We start from the raw sequence: 11,216 nt of genomic DNA, 5'->3' as shown, positions 1-11,216 counted from the left end.
TATAGACAGCAGTCTGTCCTCTCAGCATCCAATTCATACATTCAGGGCCAGGATTGATTTCTCTAGCTCAGACAATAGAGATGAGCAGAGCTGAATGCTGCAACAGCCAAAGAAGGGCACAAGGCTGTGTATAACAATAACCAGTGCTGTGCAATTCTGTCTTCCTAGAGCTCCATTTCGTATACACTATACCATATTTTGCAACTTCTGTTGCTTGAAAGCACCTTGGTATATGCTAGAACCCTACAACCCCCATACACTTATACAGTGCTGGAACCCTACAACCCCCATACACATATACAGTATGATCTATGTATGACCATAGCATCCTCTCTCCCCCATACACATATACAGTATGATCTATGTAGGACCATGGCATCCTCCCCCATATACTGTATGGTCTATAGATGACCATGGCATCCTCCCCCATATACTGTACGGTCTATAGATGACCATGGTATCCCACCATACACTGTACGGTCTATAGATGACCATGGTATCCCACCATACACTGTACGGTCTATAGATGAACATGGTATCCCACCATACACTGTACGGTCTCTAGATGACCATGGTATCCCACCATACACTGTACGGTCTATAGATGACCATGGTATACCACCATACACTGTACGGTCTATAGATGGTCATGGTATACCACCATACACTGTACGGTCTATAGATGACCATGGTATCCCACCATACACTGTACGGTCTATAGATGACCATGGTATCCCACCATACACTGTACGGTCTATAGATGACCATGGTATCCCACCATACATTGTACCGGCTATAGATGGTCATGGTATCCCACCATACACTGTACGGTCTATAGATGACCATGGTATCCCACCATACACTGTACGGTCTATAGATGACAATGGTATCCCACCATACACTGTACGGTCTATAGATGGTCATGGTATCCCACCATACACTGTACGGTCTCTAGATGGTCATGGTATCCCATCATACACTGTGGTCTTTAGATGAACATGGTATCCCACCATACACTGTACGGTCTATAGATGACCATGGTATCCCCCATACACTGTACGGTCTATAGATGACCATGGTATCCCATCATACACTGTACGATCTATAGATGACCATGGTATCCCATCATACACTGTACGGTCTATAGATGGTCATGGTATCCCACCATACACTGTACGGTCTATAGATGACCATGGTATCCCATCATACACTGTACGGTCTATAGATGGTCATGGTATCCCCCATACCCTGTACGTTCTATAGATGACCATGGTATCCGCCATACACTGTACTGTCTATAGATGGTCATGGTATCCCACATACACTGTACGTTCTATAGATGACCATGGTATCCCCCATACCCTGTACGTTCTATAGATGGTCATGGTATCCCCCATACACTGTACGTTCTATAGATGACCATGGTATCCCACCATACACTGTACGGTCTATAGATGACCATGGTATCTCCATACACTGTACGTTCTATACATGACCATGGTACCTGACATTTGTAGGCAAATTAGCTATAATTTTGTACACACACACACACACACACACACACACACACACACACACACACACTACCATTACTTTCCCTTAGGATCTTAGAAGTGCTGACTTGCTGTACTTCTCTGCGTGATGCATCAGCCTTCAGGACATCTGAGATCATAGTGTCATCTGATTGTGTCTGCTTATAGATGGGCAGATCTTTCGCGGCTAGACCCGGGACATGAACACAGGGGAATGTCTGAGCCCTCCTTTTTAAACTATTATTTTTATTCCAAAGTACAGGTACGACAATAATTGTTCCTCATTTTTACATGGTTCATTATTGTTCTCCAGCATCTCTCAGGTAATAAAAGGTGTCAGGAATGCTCCTACCTGACTCAACAAGTGGAAGAGATCATAAAATGACTGATTGCATTACATGAGTACGGTTTTGTATGGGTGCTCCAACATTGTATTTTAACTTCTAACGTTGCAGCCAGATTGGTGTGACACCCATTGGGATTGCACCATGTGTTAATTGCATGGTATCTATGCTTAGTTGAACCGGCCCTAAACTTGAAGTGCACACTGTCTGCCCTAAGAAAAGGTAAAGATCTCAAGCCTTGGGTGGTACATTGTATGTCAATGCAGTTTTTAAAAAGTCTGCCCCCTAATTGCACATTGCAATCTATTTTAAACAATACAAGCTGCTGGAGCCAGCATGTTGTTAGACCGGTCCCTGGAGCCTCGCTCTTCCTCCACTGCAGTGGTCTATGATCCCCGAGTCATCACATTCTATATGCTGAGGGATATACTATAGCTGCTGCAGAGGAGGAGAGAAGCTGGAGGGAGCACTGTCACAGCCAGCTCAGAGGATCGAGACACAAATGAGCACTTTTCCCTTGCTCTGCGGGGGTAGCACCACTCCAAGGGTTAGGGAAAAGTTTGCCCGGAGTTCTTCTTTAACAATACTAGAGGGGTTTTCCACACATTCAATTTCCAGTCTTAGGATTTCTGCACCATTTACCTCTCTGCTCTCCTGCTCAGTGTTACATTCCCCCACCACTCTGCTCTCCTCCTGTTATGTGGCTGCTTTCCCCTGCTCCTTGTTTGTGATCCAGTACACAGACTGTGAGTGATTGCAAACTTGGGATGTGAAGGAAGTTTATCACCCACACACAGTGTAAGCAGAGTCAGTCAGAGCAGACACAGACAATACGTAGGCAGAATGCATTGTCGGAGCACATACCCTGTTTCCCTGAAAATAAGACCTACCCCCGAAAATAAGACCTAGTGTGTTTTTTTGGAGCCAAAAAAATAAAAGATAGTGTCTTATTTTCGGGGAAACACGGTACAAGTTATGTTCTCACTTTGTTAGGAGTGTGGTGGTGGCGGCGAAATTGCTCTTTCTGCCCATAATGTAGCAATGGCAGAGCAGAGTAGTATTGCTCTGAGCACTTCTGGACACGGGAGACATCAGGGGCCTTTTGGTCGGAGTTTAGCTTTAAAGTGTCGCCTATAGTCAGTGTTGAGTATCGTAATTATTTGTTGTTTCACACAATCTTATGGCTTGACATATCTGTGCTTACATACTCAACAGAGTTTTCCAAAAAAAGAAAAAGGGGGATTATATATGATATTGTGTTTTTTACTGGAAATATAGGTTGGAATCAGAGTTGTGCGACAGAAAAATGTGCATCTACCATCTTTGTTTTCTACAGGTTTCCTCTGTCAGCAAATACAGTATATAGTTATAAACATTAACATTTTATAAATGCTGATGTAAAATGTCACTTTTTGTCATGGTTCTCTGGGGGTGACTGGCTGGGAGTATATAATGCTAAGGGGGGTTAATGGGATTTTTTGTAACATGCTACTTTGTAGAAATGTGGATCATAAACACGGTATTGGGGTCCATTCACAAATCGCACATCCCTCTGTTTACTTTCTTTTTTTCTTTTTTTTTTAGAACTTTATAAAAATTTCACATTCTTTGGGCACAGCGTGGTGTGGCGTGGTTGTACCATGTTGCATCCCACTGCGCTGAAAAAATGACTGCTTGCTGTACTGTTTCCACTACACACCACCGTGAAGCGATGGTGGGAATTGTGCCCATCTATGACAAGGCATATTGCCTTGTTTTGCGTTGGGGCTGCGTTGAGAAAACGACCAGTGCAGCCCCAACGTGTCTGGAGTGAATAGGCCCTTACTGACGATAGTGTAGTTCCTTGTGTGATGGTTACTAAAATATTTGCCTCAGTTTACCAACAATCCCTAGCCAGTTTCAGACCGTTCCGCATTGCTTCATAATATTGCAAGTCACATTTTTGTTTGCGCGGTTTGTTCTGAGCACGCAGCATTGAGAAATAAATGGTGTCCTTTATGTGTCAGCCCTGTTGTTCATTTTATTGTGCACTCAGGTGTGACATTTGGTGTCTCGGAGCATTTGTGTTTCATGTGACCGCAGTAAATACGTTTTCCAGTGGAAAGAGTACAGCGTGACCCCAGCAGCGTGTGCTTAAATCATAGGAAAACAGGCCGGGCGGGGAGTGCTGTCTGCTGAACAAATATTTATTATGAGGGGAGGCCACAAAGAGAAAAAAATCAATCACATTGCCAATGTTATGTTGGTTCTATTCCATCAAATATCCACAAAGTCTATTGTCCTTCTGGTAAATAAATCTGGAAGGTGATCCCCAATATGTGCTTGACGTTTGTTCCTCCATCCACACATAGAAGATAATAGAAGCAATGATGCTGCAACAGAAGCTCCGGGATTGTCTTACTTGCTGTATGCTTTCTGAGTCACAGTAAACAGAGCAGTAGATTTCCATGTTCATTATTCAACAAAGCAATAGATTTCTATCTCCAAAGACACTGCAGAATATATCCTGGTCCCAGCTCTAGTCATAAGTAGAATACTAGACTAACAAAGCAATATATTTCTATCTCGGAAGGCACTGCAGAATATATCCTGGTCCCAGCTCTAGTCATATATAGAATACTAAACCAACAAAGCAATATATTTCTATCTCTGAAGATACTGCAGAATATATCCTGGTCCCAGCTCTAGTCATATGTAGAATACTAGACCAACAAAGCAATATATTTCTATCTCTGAAGATACTGCAGAATATATCCTGGTCCCAGCTCTAGTCATATATAGAATACTAGACCAACAAAGCAATATATTTCTATCTCTGAAGATACTGCAGAATATATCCTGGTCCCAGCTCTAGTCATATATAGAATACTAGACCAACAAAGCAATATATTTCTATCTCTGAAGATACTGCAGAATATATCCTGGTCCCAGCTCTAGTCATATATAGAATACTAGACCAACAAAGCAATATATTTCTATCTCTGAAGATACTGCAGAATATATCCTGGTCCCAGCTCTAGTCATATATAGAATACTAGACCAACAAAGCAATATATTTCTATCTCTGAAGATACTGCAGAATATATCCTGGTCCCAGCTCTAGTCATATATAGAATACTAGACCAACAAAGCAATATATTTCTATCTCTGAAGATACTGCAGAATATATCCTGGTCCCAGCTCTAGTCATATATAGAATACTAGACCAACAAAGCAATATATTTCTATCTCTGAAGATACTGCAGAATATATCCTGGTCCCAGCTCTAGTCATATATAGAATACTAGACCAACAAAGCAATATATTTCTATCTCTGAAGATACTGCAGAATATATCCTGGTCCCAGCTCTAGTCATATATAGAATACTAGACCAACAAAGCAATATATTTCTATCTCTGAAGATACTGCAGAATATATCCTGGTCCCAGCTCTAGTCATATATAGAATACTAGACCAACAAAGCAATATATTTCTATCTCTGAAGATACTGCAGAATATATCCTGGTCCCAGCTCTAGTCATATATAGAATACTAGACCAACAAAGCAATATATTTCTATCTCTGAAGATACTGCAGAATATATCCTGGTCCCAGCTCTAGTCATATATAGAATACTAGACCAACAAAGCAATATATTTCTATCTCTGAAGATACTGCAGAATATATCCTGGTCCCAGCTCTAGTCATATATAGAATACTAGACCAACAAAGCAATATATTTCTATCTCTGAAGATACTGCAGAATATATCCTGGTCCCAGCTCTAGTCATATATAGAATACTAGACCAACAAAGCAATATATTTCTATCTCTGAAGATACTGCAGAATATATCCTGGTCCCAGCTCTAGTCATATATAGAATACTAGACCAACAAAGCAATATATTTCTATCTCTGAAGATACTGCAGAATATATCCTGGTCCCAGCTCTAGTCATATATAGAATACTAGACCAACAAAGCAATATATTTCTATCTCTGAAGATACTGCAGAATATATCCTGGTCCCAGCTCTAGTCATATATAGAATACTAGACCAACAAAGCAATATATTTCTATCTCTGAAGATACTGCAGAATATATCCTGGTCCCAGCTCTAGTCATATATAGAATACTAGACCAACAAAGCAATATATTTCTATCTCTGAAGATACTGCAGAATATATCCTGGTCCCAGCTCTAGTCATATATAGAATACTAGACCAACAAAGCAATATATTTCTATCTCTGAAGATACTGCAGAATATATCCTGGTCCCAGCTCTAGTCATATATAGAATACTAGACCAACAAAGCAATATATTTCTATCTCTGAAGATACTGCAGAATATATCCTGGTCCCAGCTCTAGTCATATATAGAATACTAGACCAACAAAGCAATATATTTCTATCTCTGAAGATACTGCAGAATATATCCTGGTCCCAGCTCTAGTCATATATAGAATACTAGACCAACAAAGCAATATATTTCTATCTCTGAAGACACTGCAGAATATATACTGGTCCCAGCTCTAGTCATGTAGAATACAAGACCAAAAAAGCAATATATTTCTATCTCTGAAGAGACTGCAGAATATATCCTGGTCCCGGCTCTAGTCATATGTAGAATACTAGACCAACAAAGCAATATATTTCTATCTCTGAAGACACTGCAGAATATATCCTGGTCCCAGCTCTATATTTCTATCTCTGAAGACACTGCAGAATATATCCTGGTCCCAGCTCTAGTCATATGTAGAATACTAGACCAACAAAGCAATATATTTCTATCTCTGAAGACACTGCAGAATATATCCTGGTCCCAGCTCTAGTCATATGTAGAATACTAGACCAACAAAGCAATATATTTCTATATCTGATGGCACTGCAGAATATATCCTGGTTCCAGCTCTAGTCATATGTAGAATACTAGACCAACAAAGCAATATATTTCTATCTCCAAAGACACTGCAGAATATATCCTGGTCCCAGTTCTAGTCATATGTAGAATACTAGACCAACAAAGCAATATATTTCTATCTCTGAAGACACTGCAGAATATATCCTGGTCCCATCTCTAGTCATATATAGAATACTAGACCAACAAAGCAATATATTTCTATCTCTGAAGACACTGTAGAATATATCCTGGTCCCAGCTCTAGTCATATGTAGAATACTAGACCAACAAAGCAATATATTTCTATCTCTGAAGACACTGCAGAATATATCCTGGTCCCAGCTCTAGTCATATGTAGAATACTAGACCAACAAAGCAATATATTTCTATCTCTGAAGACACTGCAGAATATATCCTGGTCCCAGCTCTAGTCATATGTAGAATACTAGACCAACAAAGCAATATATTTCTATCTCTGAAGACACTGCAGAATATATCCTGGTTCCAGCTCTAGTCATATGTAACAAGATCAACAAAGCAATATATTTCCATGTTCATGACATCACCGTGCAACATATAAAAAACGTTCCACCCTAAACTGCTAAATACACAGGGAAATATACAGTATATATGAGAGCTGTTTTAACTACCAAACAACTTGTATTTGGATCCATGCAATTTTGAGATTGACACACCGCACAGCCCTGTCTAGCGGGTGAGGGGACCTAATCTTTCACTGCTTCAGGTTTACTTCCATTTAGATGGCCCCTCCCTACTCCCAAACTGGAACTGAACAGTGACATTGGAAGCAGCAGGAGAATGAGCTCATCCCTCTGTCACCCCAATCTCTCCTCCTAACAGAATGCACCTTCTTTTTTGCATGTGCCTTGTGCTGCCCCCCCTCCTTCTTTTTGAGCTCTGTTGCACAGACTACAGTAGACATCAGGAGGCTGATACATTCAGGTAATTACACTGCTTGCATTAAATAAGAACTCCAGGGGAAGGCTACCCCTGCACTACAAGGGTTAAGTGCCCATTTGTGTCTAGGTACTAAAAAGAAAAAAAGCTATACTCACCAGACCATCAAAGTTGGCTTTCTCTTAGACTGCTATCTGGAGCGTCTTCCCCCCTGTGCTGCAGCGGTCTGGGGATCCTGGTGTCCTTGCGCTCTATACACTGTACATAGACTGTATATAGATGTGAGGATGCAGAGGAGCATTCCATTAGTGCAGTGGAGGGGACACCCAGTTCAGTGATTACAGAAGCATGGAGCCGGCTCGGATGGTTGGGTGAGTATAACATTTGTATTTATTTATTTTTTAGCACGTAGACAAAAACGAGCACTTAGCCCTTGTGTTATGGGGGTTGCCCACTGCAAGGGTTATTATTATTTTTCCCTGACGTTCTTCTTTGAAAATACAATACATTTCATGATGTATTATTGATGACAGAGCTGCATTAATGTGCGCATTTTATAGAGTTCAGCTTTAAAGTACATCTGTGCAGTCTATGGCCATTAGAGCTGAAGTTTGGTCTGCTTATATTGTGTCTTCCCCGGACCTCCCCTCCTCCTTTTCCAATCAACATGCTAATGAAAGGTTTAAATATAACTCATCTATTTTCATGACTTCCTAATTTTATTCCCAGCGACATCATCTCTTTACTCTGTGTAATGCAGACAGATGGTGGGAGGGGCCGGCAGGGTGCTGTACATAGCTGCATGGAAACGGGAAGCTTTGGGAAAGCCCACATGTGACGCTGAGCCTCCATGTTTGAAAGAACTGAAATCCAATGAATGAAAGGGGCTGACCATAGACAGCAAGGCTGTAGAGGAAAGAAATAAATGATACTGGACCTCCTCCAGCCAGAAAATGAGGCAGGTTCTATCTGACTTGCTGCAGATTGTATAGCACACAGAGAAAAGCTCACAGCGTGCTGTAAAATCAGAGAAAGTCATTTGTGTATGTACAACTGTGCAAGGTATTCCGAGCCAGCCATCCCTGACCTCTCCAGCTGCTTTCACTGTGAAGGTATTCATTCCCAAGATCAGTAAAGACTCGAGTTGTTTCAACATGCAAAAATCAAAAAGCTTCAAAATGACAAGTGTGACTGGGGGTAAGAGGAGGTCCTCTTGTGGCAGCCAAAACAGTGCTTCAAATGTGTGTTTTGTGTTACATTGTCCAAAACAGGTCAAGGTTTCCTCCGTTCAATCAGATTGTCTAAAACCTGTTGTGCTTTTAGGCCCCATTCACACTTGGTACGCACATGAACGCATGTAGTGCTTTTGTGTGTTTTACGTGTGTCCGCACACAGGACAGCACGTTCATTTTAATGGGCGACAAACACGGCACAGAAGCTCATGCAGCTGTTGAGCTGTGAGCATCACATGTTTCTTTGGACATGTGTCTCTAGTGTGTTTCTTGCTTGCCACGTTTGAGGTGCCATTAATAATGAATAGCACCTCAAGCATCACATGCGCTTTTTGTGTGTTTTGTGAATGCACACAGCATTGCACCATTCTGCATGCATTTAAAGTGACATTAAATCACAAATGTCCCCTCCCCCCATGTTGATTTAAGGATGATGCCTCTTGATCCAATCATCTTCTTTCCAGTAATTTTCAGCGCTGGTGTCGGTGTCTGATCCAGCGCTGACTGCTGGGTCTTCTGTGGCCCACGGTGCTCTCTGCACGTGCACGCTCCTGGCCGCGTGCATTGACTTACCCTGTGTCTCTCCTCTTCTCCCCGCCGAAGATCTGTACTGCGCATGCGCCCGCCCCATTATCCTTCATGGCCATTGGAGAATCTTGAGATCTTTGGATGGCATCAAGCGGCGGAGACACAGGTAAGTATTTACCTATTTGGTAACTTTTTTAAATGTATTTTATGTATATTGCATTTATCTACTACTTGCTAGTAGTGGATATATGCAAAAAAAGAGAGTTACATTCTACTTTAAGCTCATAGCAAATGTGAATAGGGCTTTACATGAAACCTGTGGTGTGCCGCCTTGCTTTATCCTGTTTTATGGGCTTTGGATGGGTGTGGTGTACCCATTATGGAATTGGTAAATGTGTTGGCATAATTAGCCCTTTAGAAAAAAGGGTGAGGGATGGAGTGTGAATGTACTTATTACAGGTATTAATATAGTGGCGACAATTTACACAGTGCTTTACATATTGTACATTTACAGTCCCTACCCTCAAGGAGCTTACAATCTAAGGTCCCTCTCTCACATACAAATGCTAGAGCCAATTAACCTTCCAGCATGTCTTTTGAGTGTGGGAGGAAACCCACCCAAGCACAGGGAGAACATGCAAACTCCATGCAGATGGTGTCCTGACCAGGACTGGAACCAGGGACCCCCAGTGCTGCAAGGGAGAAGTGCTAACCACTGCACCACTATAGTAGAGAAGGCACTGAGGAGGAGAATGGTAATTGTGGTCCCAAGCTTTGTAGAATATAGGGAAAATACTTTTAGTAGTTAAGGTGGAAATCTTCCAGAGAACTCCACAGAAAATGATTATAATAGTAAAAACTAAAGTGTCTTCAGATCATCTTCATCACTGGAAATCAGAAAAGTGGAATTATACGTGTGTGCACACAGACTTAGTTTAGATTCTACAGGAAACGTATTTGATGTAAATGAAGCTACGTTGCTGATGTGATAAATTCACTGGTGAAGGGAATCGGCTAGTTCTGAAACCTTTTCCATTTAAATGTCGCCGTAATATGTCATTAACAAGAGCGATGTACGTAGAATTACAGTAATTGCATTTACAGAAGGAAATATCTGCAGCATACTTCCCCAAGTCATAAACTCAGCTATGAAGAGATTTTCTGTAGAACAGACCAAGGAAGGACATTGTTTATTGTATCATTTATAGCCCCATCATTATGTTCTCTTTTTCCTGTACACCAAGCTTTTTGGGGTGTAACTTTTTAGAACTTGCTTACTGTAAAATGTAAGTTGTGAATGTATAACCTGATCTTATTATATATCTTTACTGGGAGTATGTATACTGCGTGTATATTTTTCTTTGTTTGTCCCACCGCTTTTTGTTATGTAAATTTAGGGCATGGTGGCACACTTCTATCGTAAATCAGGGGTAGCCCCACTGCGGGTTTTTTTTTTCTTTTATTATTGTTTTCTTTCCAGGGCATAGGCTTTAACGTAAATCTGACCTGAATCTGACCCTAAGGGCCCATTCATATGTTGGTGCTGCAGGTCATTAACCGGTTTGTGCTACCGCAAGTTGTACCGCGAATAACAGAAAAGCCGTACATTGAGATTCCCCACAACACAAGTGTTTTGTACTAGCGCGTTGGAGTGCTATTAAAAATGACTGGCGCTTCATGACAAATGAAGAGGAGTGATCTTTTAGAGTAATAATTATAGTTATCCATATACATGTCTTATTTTATTGCCACATAATGATCCTACTATTCTTCTCATTGTTATTT

At 41.1% G+C, this 11,216-nt stretch overlaps 1 protein-coding gene across 1 annotated transcript in view; it reads left to right on the top strand.

Annotated features, from left to right (window-relative positions):
- The window catches only part of LYSMD2 (LysM domain containing 2), a 28,941-nt gene that overhangs the window by 956 nt on the left and 16,769 nt on the right, over positions 1-11,216 (top strand). The gene's annotated exons all lie outside the window — the stretch shown is intronic.

This window comes from Nanorana parkeri, unplaced genomic scaffold (assembly GCF_000935625.1).
Source record: "Nanorana parkeri isolate BGI_ZX_2015 unplaced genomic scaffold, ASM93562v1 scaffold55, whole genome shotgun sequence".
Taxonomy (NCBI): Eukaryota; Metazoa; Chordata; class Amphibia; order Anura; family Dicroglossidae; genus Nanorana; species Nanorana parkeri.
The sequence above is the reverse complement of the archived record's forward strand: the minus strand, read 5'-3'. Positions and strand labels throughout refer to the sequence as shown.